This window comes from Salarias fasciatus, chromosome 7, assembly GCF_902148845.1.
Source record: "Salarias fasciatus chromosome 7, fSalaFa1.1, whole genome shotgun sequence".
In the NCBI taxonomy this organism is placed as follows: Eukaryota; Metazoa; Chordata; class Actinopteri; order Blenniiformes; family Blenniidae; genus Salarias; species Salarias fasciatus.
In genome coordinates this window covers 25,768,910-25,787,977 of record NC_043751.1, presented here as the reverse complement: position 1 = coordinate 25,787,977, position 19,068 = coordinate 25,768,910, and the positions used below count along the sequence as shown (strand labels likewise).

The 19,068-nt window shown below is 40.9% G+C and overlaps 1 protein-coding gene across 2 annotated transcripts in view; it reads left to right on the top strand.

Annotated features, from left to right (window-relative positions):
- The window catches only part of osbpl5 (oxysterol binding protein-like 5), a 43,399-nt gene that overhangs the window by 1,823 nt on the left and 22,508 nt on the right, over nucleotides 1–19,068 (top strand). For both annotated transcript variants that reach the window (XM_030095563.1, XM_030095562.1), the window contains exon 2: nucleotides 9,797–9,858. The gene's annotated coding sequence lies outside the window, so the exon portion shown is untranslated. The remainder of the gene's footprint in view (nucleotides 1–9,796; nucleotides 9,859–19,068) is intronic.

Below are 19,068 nucleotides of genomic sequence, written 5' to 3'. Positions count from 1 at the left end.
ATCCTACTCCTGCATGACCTTGTTGCCGCGATTTTGTGTTTTCTTCATTTCCCACCCTGTTCTGAGTTCCTTCCTGAACCTGTTACATTACACATGCATGACTGTGCAGCATCTTGTGTAATTTGCTGTCAGCGATGCGACGCTGAGCATTCTGTATGAATGTGCATGAATATAGAGCCGTCTCCTAATGAGATAACAGTGTTTTATTATTTTTTTTTTAATAAGGTAGGAGTGTGTGACTGGACCAGCAGCATGCTGCTGAAAGCCAGCACAATGAGCGCAGCACAGGGAAAAAAAAAAAGTGTCACAGCAGGGAAAAGTCTCAGCTGTCTGCACAGTTTGCATGTAACTGTCACATTTTTGCATGGTTGCTCTTAAAATTTAAAGAAATGTGCTCCACATTTGTAGAACAGTCTGTCTGACGTGTCCACACCGTGCACCCAAGGGCCAGATGTTCAGATGATGACACAATTGTTTGATTATTAACTGACATACTTTTTGTTATCGATGATTGTAGCGTGGTGCTGTAATTTTTTAACACCGCTGATGAGTAATCGGGGTTAAAGAAAAGAATGCATTCTTTATTTTTTTAAGCAATCTGGATGCTGAGTCTTTATTCCATAGCTTGTTAAAACTGCAGCACTCACAAGTTTATTATTCTAAGCACCTCCTTGTGCGATGTTTATTAATAAAACTGAAATTGGTTTGGTGTTTCAGGCTTTAGTATTTCATTTTGATGAGATAACGACGAAATGTGGAGATATTTCATCTCCACTTTACCTCATCCATCTGTGTTTCTAGTGCAGACAGAGATAGAGGAGCTCATCATCTTTAATTGTGCTGTATTGTGTTGAGTTGGGCTTGGCAACAGAAGAGAATAGCACTGAAGTGCACTTTAGTTAATAGTTAAAAGGATTATGATAATGTGTCACTCAAACTACTGGCATAGAAAATCTGAAGTGATGACATTCACAGGAGGAAATGATTACCAGCATTGTGGAAGTGAAATGCTAGGCGATGTGTGGGAAATTACAGGGTGAACATGAGAAAAAAGAAAGTGTCTCTTGATCCTTTCTGTTTCCATTTTGTCACATGATTTGTTTTTCTCCTACCTTCAGTCTTTGTGATGGCGGTCTGCACTTCAGGGTGGGTTATACTGACATGTAATGTCAGAATGACCATTATTAGGATTTCCTGCCAGCCTTGCATTGGACAGAAATCGATGCGATATTGAACAGCTCCGATGGGTCAGACTGAAAGTGACGTCAGGAGCAGGCGGAGCAACACAACAAACAGCTGAAGGTCATTAATATGTTTAGCTATTAGAATTGGGTCATGAAATCATTAACAGAAGACAGTACTTTAGGTAATACCTCTGTTTTTGTCGATTTAACTGGCACCTGTGTGACAACCTTTTTGTTATTGCTGTATGCAACAGAAATTAAACATCTATTTAGTTCTACATGGGTCTGTTTTAGAAGCCGGGGGAGATTTTCCTGTGCTGATCTGTAAACACCCAGTGTCTGCTCTCGCCATGTGACTGTCTACCTTGCCCTAATCAGGTGGGGATATTTAATGGTGTTGGGCCCTAAGCCTATCAACTAGAACTGTGGCTTTGCTCTGCAGCGAATTTCAAATGAGAAGAGAGCGGCGGTGAATGAAAGAAAGAGAAAAGGGTGGTCAGAATGCGAAGAGCTGCTTGAGTCACTCTCTGTGGGTGGTTAGTGCTGTGTTTTTTATCGCTGCTTTTTTCTAGCAGGAAGACACAGCAACAGATGTCCCAACTTCCTTGCTGTGCCTTGAGGGATACTCAGAAGGTGCCTAGTCCCAACCTCTGACCTTGACCACGTAGCTACGAATGAACTCCATTTTCAATCCAATCATTAACGTCCAGAAGCTGATGAAAATGTTCGAAATTAACTGAGGAGACATGTTTTGCTTTTCTTTTGTCCTGGTTCTCTTGGTTTGGGAGGTGAACTTGCAAACACTCTTGCTGTAGTATACAGAACCTGCTCCTTATTTGAACTCGTAGTTTCACACTGACCACTCTTCACAATGGAAGTGTCCTAGTCCACACTTGATAAGTGGCTCAGCACTGTGCCAGATCTCCTGAGATATAAATGCTTTCCCCGACATCTAGTGGGGGAATCTAGGCTAATACTGCTCCATATTGAATCTGTCACTCTGCCCCCAGAGAGCAAACGCACTTTTAGCAGCCTCTATTGTGCCAAGATTCCCTTCCCCTTCTGTGCTTTACAGAATTTTTTTTTTGTTAAAGTTACTTTTTCTGCTAGAAGACGGCCTTTCTGTCCAGCAATGGGTCAGTTATCTTTTAGGAAGATAATCTGCAACAACAGTGGTGGCATTTCCAAGGTGGTTGGATGACCTTATGGTTAAATTGGCAACAAAAAAAGGCTCTATGATCTCTTACATTTTTACTGTATGAAGATGTCCAAACCTTTAATATCAGGGGTTTTGATGAAAAGGCTGCAATCATATTTTTGTGGGTTTTTACCACACCTGGCTGTGAGTTACTAATTCCTTGCATATCTTTGGATTTTTGTTTTATTGAAGTCCTTGCTACCACCTTCTTGGTGTCCTTTATCGTGCACTTGCGTGCCTCTCATGTCCTTCCTCTTTGTGTTGCTTACTGTATCCAACACAAACAGAGTTAGGGATTTCGGCTAACCTCTCGACCCCTGAACTTGGCGGTGTTGATATTTATAGAGCAGGTTTCACGCCATACATCCACCACTCCTCCTTTTACAGGCAGGGCTGAGTGCTCTTCTGGTAGCGAGCGCCTCTGCAATCAATATCCACCTCTCACTTCTCTTAAGCTAACTGTATGGAGCTGCTGTTTGTGTCAGCGCTGCCAGCTTTACTTAAGTCCCCATATCTTACTCCTTTAAGTTATATGTGCACTGTTAGGATGAAGGATAAGACTCACCATTGTTGTCGTGCTCTCAGAATCCATTTTCGTGATTTCTATATTAAATCTTGTTCTTTATGCACTGTAGCAGTTTGCCTAATTGCTTCCAGTCCAAATCAAAGACAGTAAGACTTTCATTGTGTCTTCATAATTTGTTTTAAAGCCTTTTGTGAGTGGCAGCACTTGCAGTGAGATTTTATAGTCTGTCCCTGTAAATGATTGGCACTGTGCATGGCCCATGTCAAACTCCGATAATCTGCAGTTTCCAGGGATAAGCTGCAGCATCTGTGTTGAGTTTACAGAGAGGGCTGTTGTAGGTTTGTGACATACTTTAACGCTGTGTTTTTGTTGTGAATGCGGTGTTGCTGAGAGGCCAGATTACGTCAGTGGCCTGGTAAAGCCCTGTTTGGAGGGTAATCTCGATGCTCTGTTGTGAACTGGGCCCGATTGGCTGCAATTTTTGGCATCTGACTGTTGATGTTTTTATGTCATAGAAATGCAATTGGAACAGATTAATCGGTCAAAACCTGTTCATGTGAAGCCACTGCCTTGTCACTTTCCAAAATGAATTGTGGTAGCATTGTATTTACACCCTTTTGGCCACCCTTGGGGTGGAGAAAGTGACACTCAGTGGAAACTCGTGACTCCCAGTCATACTGTAGCTGTCCAAGCTAAGCGGTTCACAGAAGGCAAGCATTGCCTTACCCTTTCGGAAAGACCTCAAGTTTCAGAAGTTGGACAGTTTCCATGACATAGGACATTATCTGATTTCAGTCTGAAGCGATACTCTATCCAAAATTTCTGTCTGGACTGTTCAATGTCTGATGAAAGGTGGCTGTGATGGGACTGTAGCTTTGACTTTTACCAGATTTTGGCTTCTGACAATAGTGCCATAATTACATTCAAATATAAACTTTTTAAAATGGTTTTCTTTGCTGTGGCACAGAGTATGATGTGAAGTATGATGAAAATGTCTATATTTTGGCCAAAGAAAACAATAACTAATGAATATGGCTACAATTCCAACATAAAGCCAATTTTAATGACACCTTCTGATGCAAAACAGTGAAATGTTCCAAAAAGTATAGAATGCTGTTGCATTGTGCTTGATAAGTCTCATCTTGACCACAAGGCTTTGACTAATGCATTGAGGTAGCTATCATTCATACTGATGTATCAATTCTGCTCTCTCTGTTTATGTCTGCGACTCTTAAGAAATTTGTTATAAAATCAATGTTTTCTTTGAAATTTTGACAATTCGCTTGGTGGTTTGGTGAACCAGATTGGAGCCTCTTACAAGCCGGTTTTGGCCCACGGGTCTTATGTTTGACACCCTGGACTTATCGCAGAAAGCTGCTAACTCTGCTGTAAAATTAATTCCTGCAGACATCCTCTCTCCAGGGTTTGTCTTCTTGCTTCCTTCCTTATTTGTGTTCAACTCTGTTCGATTAACCCGCTCTGGTTTTAGTGTTTGCACTGGCAACCTATTGATCTTGTTGATTTTAAAAATGTCAATCTTTTAATGGTAGATTATGATGCATTTAGTGAGAGCAGTATTGAGTGTGTCTCGCTGCTGGTTTTGCACTTCATGTCAGCTTTGGTGTGTGATTGATCAGTGCTCTCATCCAATGAAGCCAATAATTTCCACAGTGACACAGCTGTCACAGCCATTACTGTGTCTGTGGTTTATTTCCTGCTGCTGCATTGCTGTGTAAGCCAGTGTTTCTAAACCTGGGGTCTGCAGAGATTACAGGGCTGCCTGAGACATTGCCTGTGTTGGTAGTCATAATCAGATCAGACGTGTCAAAGTAAACCATAAAAAGATGCTTTTGAAATTTAGTTTTAGCTGTCTTGATTTTATATTACAAATAGGATCTGCAGCCTTTATTAAAGGCAATCAGAGGTGCAAAGGGTGCATGATTTACATTGCTTTTCAAACAATAGCCAGGAGATACGTTTTTTTTTAAAGTCCTGTTTGTCCCCTTAGGAGAGTGCAGTGCTGTAAACCTCATTTTCCTGATGTCGATCAACTCGCCGATGTGGATTACTGGACAATCTGATTGGGTTTACAGCTTCTTTTTTTTTTTTTTTTTTTTTTTTGCCCCATCGTTTGTTGATTGCCTGAGACAGTGTGTGAACATTCATTTGTATTTGAGTAGGACAGTTTATTTACTCATATTGATGTTGAAATGTTTTTTTTAAAACGGTTGTGAGAGTTATGAACACGAGAAAACAAATTGCTGAAAGTGACCGACGTTCTATTTGGTACTTATGTGAGGATTAGCAGATCTTTATGAAACTTATGTCTCCCTGTATGAAAGCGACAGAAGGACACGTCCTGGTGGACTGAAAAATACTAGATAAACCTGTAATATGTCACAATGTTGTCAGGTAATGAAAAAAGTAATTGCTGTCACAAATGTTTCATATAATAGACATAAGAAACATGTTCGATCAACTTTTTGATTGCTCACACCCAAACACCACAAGGCAGGACGTAATCCCAACCTCAGGATGGTGAAAAAGACAACAAGACGCTGTGCGTCCTGGATAGAACAGGAGAAGTGGCTACCACAGCAGTGGGACATCGCTGATCAAAAAAAAAAGACAAAAAATGGGTGTTCCCTGGGATGAAATGATTGAAGACAGTTCATTTTTGTCTGGTGTAACAGTTGTCTGGTGTTACCTGTCATGTTCAACTTTGACAAAAAATACATATTTGCACAAATTCTAACCTTCTGATATCTTTAAACCTGACTTATAAGTAACAAAGAAAAATTTAAAATGGACAGAAACAGTGATTTGTTATGCATGGTGATATATATTGACACTAACTGATTGAAAAAAGAAAAAAAAAGATTGGACTTTTTCCCATATCGTCCAGCTCCGATTCAAACTATAGAAACATTGCTCTATTACTCTTCCTTGTTTTTGTTTCTTCTCATAATAAGAGCAACATAATTATTGCCTTCTCAGTTATTGAGATAAAAGCTGTGTTCGCAGTTGCTTAGCAGGATCCATGTGCAAATCTGGAGACAGACATGAGGGCACAAACATTATGCCCCAGGGTACGAGGGCATGTGATGAGCAACAGTTAGTGTGTGCGGTCTTTGAGTGTACTCACTGTTAAGTGCCCTTCGAACCAGTGCCATTCTTCTGAATCTGTTGCTATTATGAGCCACGAGTGCTTTTTCTGTGTCCTTGTGTTGTAGCGGTCTGATCTCACTTGGTTTATGGCTTGTTTCTCTGTGTTTTCCGGTGTAGCTGGACAGTTGGTGTGCAATGAAGGATGTTTCTAAAAGCCAGTTTACATCAAACAATTGGAGTAACATTCAGGTACAAGAGCAAGTAGGAAGCTAATGATAAGACTTCCTCTTTGGCCACAGACCAAAGTGGCTTGACTGTGGACGTCTGTCTTCTTCAGAGGACCGCCATGTGTGACCCACTGCTGCCACGAGATCCGCTTAAACATAATGGTTGTTTATGAATGGAGATGAGAGAAGCAGCCGACATGCACGACTTTTGAAGAGTTTCTATTGTGGGAAAGTCAACGCTCTCTCATGTTTATTTCTAGTTTGCATCTTACTGGGGCGACAGTAGCTCAGTTGGTAGAGCATGTCGTCTTATAACCAGAAGGTTGGCGGTTCGATCCCAGCTCCTGCAGGCGTAAAACTGTCGTGTCCTTGGGCAAGACACTTCACCCACCTTGCCTAGCATGAAAGTTGTGAGAGTGAATGGTTGGTGGTGGTCGGACGGGCCGATGGCGCAGATTGGCAGCCTCGCTTCCGTCAGTCTGCCCTAGGACAGCTGTGGCTACAATAGTAGCTTACCACCACCCAGTATGGAGTGAATGAATAATGCAATGTAAAGCGTCTTTGAGTGTCCTGAAAAGCGCTGTATAAAACCAATGCATTATTATTATTATTAAACAGACGTAGAGGCTCCGAATAAGCAACGTTTTCAAGTGAAAATGCAAAACTTTTGTTTTGTGTTGAGGGATCCGTTTACTTGACAGTGGTGTTCGGAGCCCCTAAAGACACATCTTTTTGAAAGTGCTCCGAGTCTTTCTGTGTCTACAGAGGAAAACGTAACCTTTTCTGCACATGCAGGACTAGATAGACATAAATAACAGCGGTGCCTTCCAGAGTGTCAGGACTCCTCGTCTATATTCTCCTGGACTTTTTAGGGTGTTGTGGGTGAGGGTTGTGTCGATTTACCTCACAGCAACATAAAGGGGTAAAACCAAGTTAATGGAAAGTTGAAGAGATAAAGTTGGGCATAATGCAGATTCTTAACCACAGTTTGTTACTGTTGAGCTGTTTTGCACGGGTTTCTAACCACTACTATAGTCTCAGTTTGAACACTTTCTTTCAACCTCAAGTTATTATTCACACCCCTCCTATCGTTTCATTTAACTGCGCCAGAGACACAACTATAAATCAGTGGGCAGGATCTGGCCGGGACCCCTCCTGTGAGTCAGTCTTTTGCTCTTTGCTGGGAAAGCTGGCAAACTAGCGGTGTGCTTATGTAAATGCTACTTAGTTGTATGCTTGGAGAGAAGCATGCAGAGCACCGGTTATACAATATGCAAGTGGCAGTGTTTCAGCCGTCCAAAGCAACGTAGTTTTAATTTTTGGGGCAAGCGAGGACGGCTCTTCTCATGCCGACTTGTGGCTGGCACTGTTACATTCATACAAGCTGTCTGAAGTCAGTTCAGGTTCCAGTTGCTCTGCGGTCTTGCGCTACAAGGCACAATGTGAGTGTCATTTCTACGTGGCATGTAGTTTACATTACAGCACAGTGAAATGAATTTCCCCTTGAGAAAAGACACTGAAACATCTGGCCTGAGTGAAGAAATTTGGGACAACTTCAAGTGTGTCGTTCTGGAGTCCTTCCATCTCAGCCGCATTCTGGGTCACAGTGTCTTCCTTTATTCCCAGTTAGCACACTTTGTACATTTTGCTTTATGTGGACAAAAGAGTGTTTTGCTTGTGGGTTTTGTTGATGCCAGTCTTCCCTGAGATGATTCTAAATTGCACCTTCCTTCCATCTTCTCCATGCCTTCATCATTATTATTTATTTATTTATTTATTTTAAAAATTTGTTCCATTTAGTCTGCTCTGCCTCCTTTCTTTGTCTTTGCCCCTCAAGCGCTGTCGGCTCAGAGATTCTCTTTCAGTTCACTTCTTATTTAGGCTAGATGTACTCCAGTGTTATAGCTTCCTTCTTTCCTCGGTAATAGGATTTAAAAGGACATATTCCACCAGTGCTGTCCAACCTGTTTTAATTTTACACACATTGGCTTGCCATAAGGTAATCTACAATAATTCATTACAATAATCCAGTGTAATAATTTTAATGCAACATCCAGTATGGTATTATTATGCATCTTGGCACCTTATCACTTTATTACTGTTGACTATGTGTTTCTATACTTTTCACTCTGTTGTTGTTAGACACTTTAATTTTTTTTAAGAGCATGTGCCCCATCTACTTGTCTGTCTGTCCATCCATCCATTCATCCATCCATCCATCCCCATAAACCATCTGGAGTGGGAATCTGAGTTCTATTTTGATTGGTAAAGTGCACCTACCAGTGAAAATATCATGATCCAGAGAATGTAGCTCTTACATAATACTTGGAAACGGTCATGCATCCAAAAATATGCAATACTACTTCAGTAGATTCAACTGGAAAAATCAACAAAAGATATTTGCAAACTTTGTAAAACAAACAGTTGTCAGATGTCAGCAAATACCCCACCTGTTATCTCTTTTCTGACGGAAAAATGTTGATGCTCATGTAGCGTGCCTAATTTGGACAGAAACAGAAATACCATATTAAAAAGTAATTGATGATAATTGATGCACTTGAAAGATAGAATTATGCCCCATTTGACCCCGGAAGACACATTTTTTGAAATTGACAAACCTGCGCTGCAAATGTTTGTTTTCTGAAGTTCTTTGAAAAGTCATGCATGCAGTGTGTAAACTTTGTATTTAAATGGAAACACTTTTTGTCTCCTGGTGATAGCTGTAAGCCATGGTATTACTGTGTTAACCGATTATCAAATTTCATTTGCAGATTTGTTAGTTTCCTTGGTTAATGCTACAGTGTGTATTGTATGGCTTTGTTTTTCTATGTGTGATTTGTCACTTTATCTTCGTTTCTTAATAGTGCATCTTTTTGTCCCTCAAACAGTATTATAAGGCATTTAAAGGCCCCATTTAGATGACAAGTAAATAGAAAACTGATAATAGGAGGCAAAACAACTTTTATTGTTCTTTTGGTGTAAAGTTCCAGTAAGTCCGGTTAGGATTTAGGTGTATTTAAAATTGGAGATTGCACTGCATGCTGTGATACTTAGTGCTTCTGCTTTTTCACTTCGAGTCTTTCTGGATTCACAGCCAAGTAGGATGTGTGTTTTTTATCTGGTGTGTGCAACACACACTGTTTGACTGTCGGTGGAATGCTTCTGTTGACTTGGTAAATACATTCTGAACAGAATATATCTCCCTTCATTGCAAATGTCAAAGCGAGGACCATCATTTCATCTTTTCAGTTTAGGTGTGTGCTTGTGTGTATGTGTGTGTCCTGGGGAGGTGAATAAAGTAGTTGGCGTAGCACAACTGGACAGCAGCTCCAGACCAGTGTCACTTGTCACTAACAGTGCAGTGTTGTGTGTGTGCAGGTGGAAAGCAGACAGATGTGAGCAGCTTCTCCAGGCCAGGGGCTGAGCGGGGTGGGGCAATAGCACAGTGGTGTGACCAGGAGGAGCATGGGAAGGAGGGGAAGGAAAAAGAAAACGTCTGTGTGTGTTTGGTGGGTTTTACTGCAACTTTGTTGTAACCGTTGTATCTTTGCAGGTGAGACAAGCTGCTCCAACAAAGGCCTCTGGATGCTGTGTGCCCTGCTGTTCAGGTGAAAGGTAAGCCGAGCTCTCACTCTCCAGCCCACACTTTAATTTCTCAATAATGCATACGCTCCGTTGAGCGAGCTAACTGTTTCAGCCTCAGTTAATCATAAGGTATGCATGCACCATGTTGCAGTCTAAGAATACAAGCTTCGGTGCTTGAGGTGTTCCTATTTCATTTGTGAACTGATCTTCTTCCAGGCACCGGTCCACTTAAAATAAAGTTAAAAAAATGACACAAATGCAAGCACATTTTTACCCAGTGTTGCCAGGAGGGATAACTCACTTTCTGAGTGGAACAGAAAATTAGGGCATGTCTCTCAAGGTACAGAGGAGTACGTTTCTGTTTATGACAGCTCTCATTGAGTTTAAAGTATTCTTCCTGATCACTGACTGGAATAAAATCTCTATCTGTACTGTGTTTTTGACCCCTGTGAATCATTGTGGGTCAGGTTTGCAGAGTCGCTGGCAGAAGGCAAACAGTTTGACTGAAGTGAGCTCAGCAGCTTACTGGGTGTGTCGCATTCATTTGGCCTGGAAGTGAGTGAAAAGTAAAGAGAGTTACACGAGGATACTTGTCTACAAAGTGATACTTCAGAAAGACATGCGCCGCTCTGTAACAGGCAGTTTGCCTGGAGTACATGTTGATCTCTGGTGCAGTGGCAGGGAAAATGTAATGACTACTTACTGCTGCTTTTTTTAGCTTCCCATAACTCACTCTGTATTTTGGTCTCTCGTGGAAGTATAAACCATATAGATGCTTCGCAGCTCAGAGTATAAAGTTGCTTGCTGGAAACAAAATGTAGAAAATTTGGGGTTGTTTAGTGTTTTTGTAAGTTTGAATTGCTACCCTGCACTTCATCTGCATCTTGCACTGTTGTGGGGAAAAAAAAGTCAACAGTTACCCAGTTAATTCAGCCAGGAAGCACTAGGCTTCAGTCATGCCCAGGCTGTTTATCTTGGCTTGAGTTTGCTGGAGAACAACTATATGAGATTTAACAGCAAATTACACATTAACCAGACAAAATGTCTCCGCCTGTACCCACCAGCTCAAACCCAGGCTGCCGTTGTCATATGCGAGTGCGTTCAAAAGCCAAACAAATTCACATTTTGATTTAATGCACAGTTAAGATAAGGGTAATAAAAGCATTGTAGTTTATGTCTCTGTCAGCTGACTGAATAGCTTCATAGTTCCCTTTTTCTCCAGTGATTTTTAGCATCATGCAGGTATCGGTCTACTCTACTAAACATGTACTCTAGCCAGCAGATAACAAGCGCTCTATGATTCTTTTCCACTTGTCTAGTCTAAGAATTGGCCTGATTCAGTCTACAGTACACACGGGGCAGTGTGTAGATTGTACACATTACTCGATGCATACTGTAAACGCAGTAGTATACTGGAGGCTTCAAGGTTGTAGGAGGTGTAGCGTTGATGTTGAGGCTGTGCTGAGGTGGTTCATGGCAACACATAGACTTCAGCTATCTTTTGCGTATGGAAAATGTATTAGGTTTTTAATAAGTACTGGTTTTGGTACTCTGTATCAGCCATTAGCTAAAGGTTCATACTTGTTCTCATCTTTTAAAAAAGTGGTATCGGCGCATCGCTAAATGCCATATATGTGTCCAGTGCTTTTGGGGGATGGGCATGATCTACCCATTTGTGTGGCAGAAATAATGGATAATAAATTAGCACATACATTAGGTTTAGGTTAGTGATCATTGCATGCTAATTTGTATTGGTAAAATGTGTAGCGAAATCAACGGATCTTTGCACAAATAATGGATCCATTATTTGTACAGTGCATAAATCATCCAAAAGTGTTTTACACATATGTGTTTCATATTCTAAACCATCCTTATGCTGCTGTGTTACACAATGTTTCCCTGCAGCCACTTCATTAAGACGAGTCACAATTCAGGCCCTAGCATCAGAATAGTTTAACCAAAAGTAAATCCAAATTGCTTATAAGACAGAATATATTGGGAGGAGTGCTAGCGAAGCAAAATCCAAGCTGCGGTGTGTATTGCAGCACTCATTCAGAAAAATCGCAGCACCCGGTAGTCTCTTTTGATCAGTAAAACAAGATGTAAGTTAATGAGAGCAACAGTGAGACACGGGAAGATTTGATGTTTATTTATGGTGTTCCTCATGTTGCAGGCTGGCTGGATGCGTCTCTCTGTATCACTGACATTTGGAAACGAGTCAGCATTGCCTCTTCTATGTAGATCCGCATAATGAGGGCAAAAAGATGCCGTTATGTAAATGTGGATCTTCACTGCATTAGTTTGGTTGTTTCCATACAAGATGCAAACCTTCCCAGACGGCAGATATGTCTGAATCGTATGCAAGGCAGTACGCTGCGCAAAGACTGTGCAGATGCATATCATTATGTGATCTATTTTAACCAAGCTTTTATCGTAAAGCAAATGAACATCAGCCTCATTGAATTATTGCTTTTTAAAATTCTGTCTGTTCACTGCAATGACTCGGAAAAAGTGTTTTTACTCTGTGCCCGTTTCAGTAGGGCTGATTTAGCAACAGAATTATAGACAATGATAAGATGAACAGTCAGTATTACATTAAAACTGTGACAGAACATGCTTTTTTCTGTTATTGTTTATAACGGGTTACATTTCAACTTTGCAATTATAGGTCTTGTAAGAGGAGCGCATCACTTGAAGTAATGATGTGTATGTGCCTGTCTGTCACACACATTTAGTTGTAGTTAACGGGCATGCTGCAATGTCATTTCCCACATGCTGACGAGCCCTGTGATTAGTTTTTAATTGCAACCAATGAAGAGTGAAGGCTGGTATAAGTACAGTTGGAATAGCTATGAACTAATTAGCTGCCGCTGCTTTGAGCGTAACCCGCAGCTAGGATGAGTTAGCCAATTATGCGCAGCGTCGTGCTTTTCAAATTTTGCTGAGCCAACAAGCAAGATGTGCTCTGCACTTCATTTCCTGTTGCACAAGTTAATGATTTAATTTTTACTCCCATTTCCAGAGCAAAAAAAAAAAAAAGACCAGATTGTGCATCCCTTTCAGATGGCACTTTACCTTTACAGGAGCATTTGCTTGCAACCAAACCATGTGTAGGGATTGAGTTGTCACAGTTTTAATAAAATGTGTACTTACACTAATTTGAAATTGTGACTCTGAGTTTGGCCAGACCATTTCTGTGCAGATTTTGCATGTTGTCATTTGAATTCACGTTTCTGTAGAAACGTTGCGACTGCATCTTTGACTTGGTAGTTTTATTCAGTAGTTGAGTCGTACTTCACATCAATCCAACGTCGATATCTGTCCATTCGAATGTGAATGCGCTCGCAATTGTGATTGTTTTTAGCATATCGTTCTCTGCAAGAGTGTGTGAGTATGTGTGTGTGATTTCATGACAATAACAAAGAACAGTACCTACTAGTGATCTAAAATGAAAGCTACAATGTTGTTTTCAAAATGTTGCTGCATAAACACTAAAGTTTCCTGAAGCGAAATCGATGCCTGTAAGCAGGGCTGAAGTTTCTATATCATATCAGACATGATCACTCAACTTATTCTGGATCAGATGGTGGACAGGAGGTCAGAGCTCTGTCACTCTTCCGTTGTGAGGATGATCAGTCTTCATTACATTATATTAATGTGGTTCATCGAATATGGCGAGGCCATCAAATGCCTTCTTGGAAAAACTGCACTCTTTTCAGATTGACCCGATTACTGCTCGTTAAATGTTTAATAACTCACATTTTAGTTTGACAGCATCAATTCATCTCAGCTATATTAGATGAGTGTCTTGCTGGATGAGAAAAACATTTTTATATGTTTAAGGACGGCAGATGTGAGCTAGAAATGTTACCTTGAACTGGATCCAATAGAGGCTGAGATGAACTGCTGCTTTCTCTCTGCGTATTCCACTCAAATGAGACTCAAGATATTGATGTTTGCTGGACACAGCAGGCAACTTTCATCAGCTCATTTCAAAACTTAAAAGAAACTCTCCCCCTCTGTGTGTTTCCCTCTAGAATCATACACTTTTCTGCAGATTGATGTGTTCATAGCAGTTTTGGCGCAGTTTGAAATTTCTGTTGCATCTGAAGCCTTGCTGGTACTGCGTTTATCGAAAGTATCTAGTTTACTCCGTATGTTGTTTCAGCTCCAATGCTGATAAGGAGGTAAAAGCATGATTGTGGTATTAACTACTACAGGCCTGTGAAACATAAGGCTCGTGGGCCAAAACCAGCCCGCAAGAGTTTCTAATCTGGCCCGCCAAACAAATTTGAAAGAAAGAAAATATTTTTTTCTTTTTCTTTTCGTTTTTTTTTTTTTTTTTTTTTCCCCAAGCAACTTTCTTTAGAGTAGTGGACACAACTCAACACCAAGACCCTCAGATCATTGCAAGCATCAGCCTTAAAACCATTAAAAACATTTCACTGTATTTTTCACTATAAGGCACCTTTAAAATTGGCTCTATGTTGAGGTTGTAATCATTTTCAGTCCTAATTGTTTAGTTAGATATACTCAATGCATTTTGCTCTGCACCACAACAAAGAAAACCTTTTTAAAGTTTAAATCTAAAATCTAATATTTTACCGATGTGGCCCACTCAAAATGAAATTGGATTGCATGTGGTTCTTGAACTACAATGTGTTTGTTTGACACGCCCTGAATTGGAGAGTTTATTGAAGGAGTTATAAAAAAAAAAAGTCTAATGCTTTTCTCCTTGACAGTTACATCAGTAACTTGGCCGTTGTTCGACTTCCCTATCGCTATCTGGCTGCTTCCTGCTGCTCCTCATTGTGCGTTAACGTCATTAATTAAAGTAATTTATCCAACACCTTGTCATCTGTTATCTTGTGACTTACGTCCAGCACGGGATTGTCTGCTGCCGGGCGTCTTCCTCGCGGCCTCTCACACCTCCTGTCGGTCTGTCTGAGCCCCCCCTGACCTCCCTGCTCATTCTCCCCTGAGGAAAAACACTTGGCCCATCCTGCAACCTGTGCCAGCTTCATCACACAGGCTCATTTTATCCTCCTTTCTCCCCACTCTCCATGCAATCTCCACAGCTTTATTATTACCTACTCAGCCTCACAGGGATTCGGCTCCATAATGAGGCCTTGTCATAATGTAACAGGACATTGAAATGACTACAGCAACCTGAAGTGGAGCAAAAGAAAGAATCTCATTTGCAAAACCCTGATTTATAATTCATGGTACAGTGGGATGGCGAAATTGGCTGATATATTGCTTTTTCATGTCCTGACTTGCGGGGAGTTAAAATGCAGGAGTGACATGCAGAGCTCAAGAGGAGACGTGACACTTTGGTGCCTTCGCTTGAAATTTGTTGATACAGTCAAACTCTTAAATGAGGAACTTCAGATGCAACACTCTGCTGGTCAATGAGCACTAATGACATGCTGTTAAGACAAAAAAAAAACATTCTTCAAGGCCAGAGCCCCCTGCGGGGTTAGGAAATTCAAATAATCACACAGCTACTTTCTGTCTTTACTCTGCCTCAGCTCTCAGCCTTTCTGTTTTTGTTTTCACGAAAGTCTTATTTTTAGAGCTTCCTCTATACCAGGTGTGTCAAACATATTTTCCTTCAAGGGCTACCTCCAGCCAAAATTTCATCTTTAACTTTGAGTATTGGTGATGATAATATCTGTTTTCACAAAAACCAGACACTTAGTACTGAAAATGATTCCAATCTCAACAGAAAACCAATTTTCATGATATTTCCTGGTCCAAATTACAATGACGCAATCAAAACAACATCTGCTGTAGCTGTTGCATAATGTGTGTTTTTAAAATCGAACTCTGACAGCATGGCTTTGAGGCTGATGCTAGTTTGCTATCTGTCATGGCAGCATGACTGACATCTCAGCTCAGGTCTCAGTGTTCTATTGGGTCAGCTAAAAGAAATTTGTTTAGAGAAAATACAATTTTTCTTTGAAATTTTACAGTTTGCGTTGTGGTTTGACTGGACGGGTTAGAGCCTCTTGCAGGCCAGTTTTGGCCCACGGACCTTATGTTTGACACCGCTGACCGAAAGCAACCAAAACTCTTTCAGACTTTCAGTGACAAGTGAAAATAAATTGATATTTGTGTGGATATTAAATCGATATGGCATATTCTGATATTAACAGACTCAAATTCTCCCAGATAAGAATTGAAATGCACGCAAATACATGTGATATTTTTATCTAAACTAGAAGTTCTGTGACTTATGAACTAGTCTGTGGTGAAGAATACTCTGATACTCCGAACACTCTGTTTCCACAGTGTTATTAAATGTTTCTTATTCTAGCACATGGTTGAATTAAAGTTTCCTCAAGATCTGTGTCGATCTGTGTTTGTCTTTGGGTGTGTGCTGTTCTGCGTATGAGCCTGACAGTCTGTTTCTGTCATGTTCGTTCCTCTGTCACCCAGAAGATCCTGTTTAAATAGCCACCAAGGAAATGAAAACAAAGGAGCGAGTCGAAGTCACGCCTGCAGAACGTCCACTATTTAGGTCCTGTGTTACTTTAAATGGCCAACGTGAGCCTCTGTGTGTATATATACACATGTGCACTTGTGTGTCTTTGGATTTTTATGTACACAAAGGGATTGCGCCTGGCATCTCAGTCGGACCCTTTTCCGTCAGGCCGGTCCGGTTAGGCCTCCCTCAGGCCCGTTCTCACACACAGCAACCCCCTGGCCTGCATCCAGAGGTATACATAGCCAGCTGGCCTGGTCTGTCTATCAGGTCAAGCATGGCTCCAGTCTGTGTCCTGGGACCTGCTCTGTTATTTAGATTTATTCGATGAAAGCACAAGCGAACAAATTAACAACTAGGCTGAAGTCTTTCAGACGAGATAAATGTGCCGTTCTAAGTTTGAAGGCTGTCCTCCCAATTCTGCTACAGTTGTGAGATTTGTTGTTCAGGCGTTTGATACAAATTAAATGTTGCTTACTGAACCAAAACAGTTGGGCTGTGCATTTCAGAACCTATTGATTTGACTAGACTGACTTTTAATAAATGCTCCATGATTTACATTCAGAAATGTCTGCAAGTGCATGTTTTACTGTGGAAGAACAGTGTAAATCCATTTGCAAACTAAAAATGGTTTGAGTTTCAGTTGTTGTAGTGATAGCTCTTTACTTATTATGGATGCAGATGCTCATTTTAGCTTCGGGACCGTATTTGATCTCAAATGGGACGCCAGTAAAATGATAATGCTTCTAGCTGTTAGTAGGGATCCGCTGATACCAGTACCTCTACACGTACATCGTTTGATCCTGTTAAAATGTGGTATCGGTGCTTCCCTAGTTGTTAGCTTTAACCCCACTTTTCACTTTCAGTCTAAACAGAGTCTCTTCTTCCCTGTTGGGAAACCTGGTTTCATTTGCAGGCTTGCATTGTTTTGACGTTTGCCTTCTCCCTGACAGAAGACTCTGTTCCCAGGAACAGACTCGATGTATTGAGGGAGGCTGTGTCTCCTGCTAGTCTCAGCTGAAGCGCATAAAACACCGAAACCTCTTTGACCAACTGACATATTTGTACCCTTTCCTTTCCTCCTCATGTTCATTTCACGGCTTACAAGAGCTTTTATGACCTCTGGCAAATTGTCCAGATTTAATTCTCCACCATATGCACAAGAGAAATTAACAATATAATTACAATGTGCAGCTGCTGACATCGCTGTGGCATTAGAGAGAGGCATGCTGGATAAAAGACGGTGGATATAGGTTTCACCAAGGCGATCGATCACCCCAGACCTTACAAGGGTTTCCTATTTTAAGTCAGATAAAATGGGCAGTTTAGCTGAAGATGTTTTCTCCAAGAGAGAGCCCAAAAATATTCTTGCATTCCTGCATGACTCGGAATAGAACAACTAAGCAGCACATCCTCCCACAGAGTATGGTTTTAGAACACTAACAGGAATCATAGTTCCACTTTCTTTTGAATTTTGATTTGTTGTTGTCTGACTTGATCATTTTTAGATGCTGTTGGTATTAACAGTTTCAAATGTGGTTGGTATTAACAGTTTCAAATGTGGCCTCTTGTTCTGTTTCATTCAGGACAACACTTTAAACTGAACGTTGGAAGGGCAGTGGCTAACACTTGAGTCATTTTACTCAGATTGAGCAGTGGTATACTTTGTTCATTTGGAGTCATAAAGGGAGCCTTTGTCTTGACCTGCTTTCTGAATGTGTTAAACCATGTTATTTATGCATGATGCTGAAAAATCAAGATTAACTTGAATCTAAGTTGTATTTTATTTATATAGATATATATTAATCCTGTCTGCTTCAATATGCAGCTGACTTCACTGTAGATGCACATACTGTACTTGGGTACTTCTATTGGTGTAAATCTAGGTCATGCAGCCATCCATTAGCCGCGTCCTCACTGGAGACGGGGGGGTTAACGTGGTCCGGGGCGCTGAAGGGAGGCTAGCTGGAGTGATGGAGCGATGAGGGAGTGTCTGGGCTTAATCTGCGCCATCATATTAGGAACAGCTGGTTTGGTGCAGGCTGTCAGTATTGTCAGGCTCCTGCAGTCCCTCTCAAGCTGTGCACATACTGCAGTGCTCACTTGAGGGATCGCACAATGGAGTTTTAGTGGAGGCTGCCTTTGTCTTTGGCTCTCACTGCGCTGGGTTATATTTAAGACCACATGAAGCTGTACTTCGACTGATCATATCCCCGTTATCCAAATATTTGTTGGTGTTTTATTGGTATTGTTAGACTAGTTCTGGACACTTATCTTAATATACTATATACATTGTAAATATTTTGTCACGCATAGTGATTGACCAATGCATGACTTACTGAGGCAACTTCCATTTGACATGTTCTGCCTCGTATTGCATTTGTTTTGACAGCCTATCATTTCATAATGGTGGAAGTTGTGCAAACGAGCAGCTGCCAAAGTGAAGTAAACGTGAAACGACTTAGTCCACTCAGCTCATCTGCTCAGCGGCATTACAAGAATGGGACAGACTCAGTCTGGTTACTCTGGTTCTCAGGAGGTTAAACTACATTTTTTGTGGTTAGAGTTAAGTAATCACAAAACAATTATCTTCTGATATATTGAAGCATCCTTTCTCTTTCTTAGAATAGATTTCATATCATTTTAGAGGTAGATTAAGGAATTAATGCTTTTTTTTGTGCTATATGATCGCATTGTACGATTTGCATAACAATCTACCTTCAACTGAGGGAGTTGACGACTTTTTCAATTGG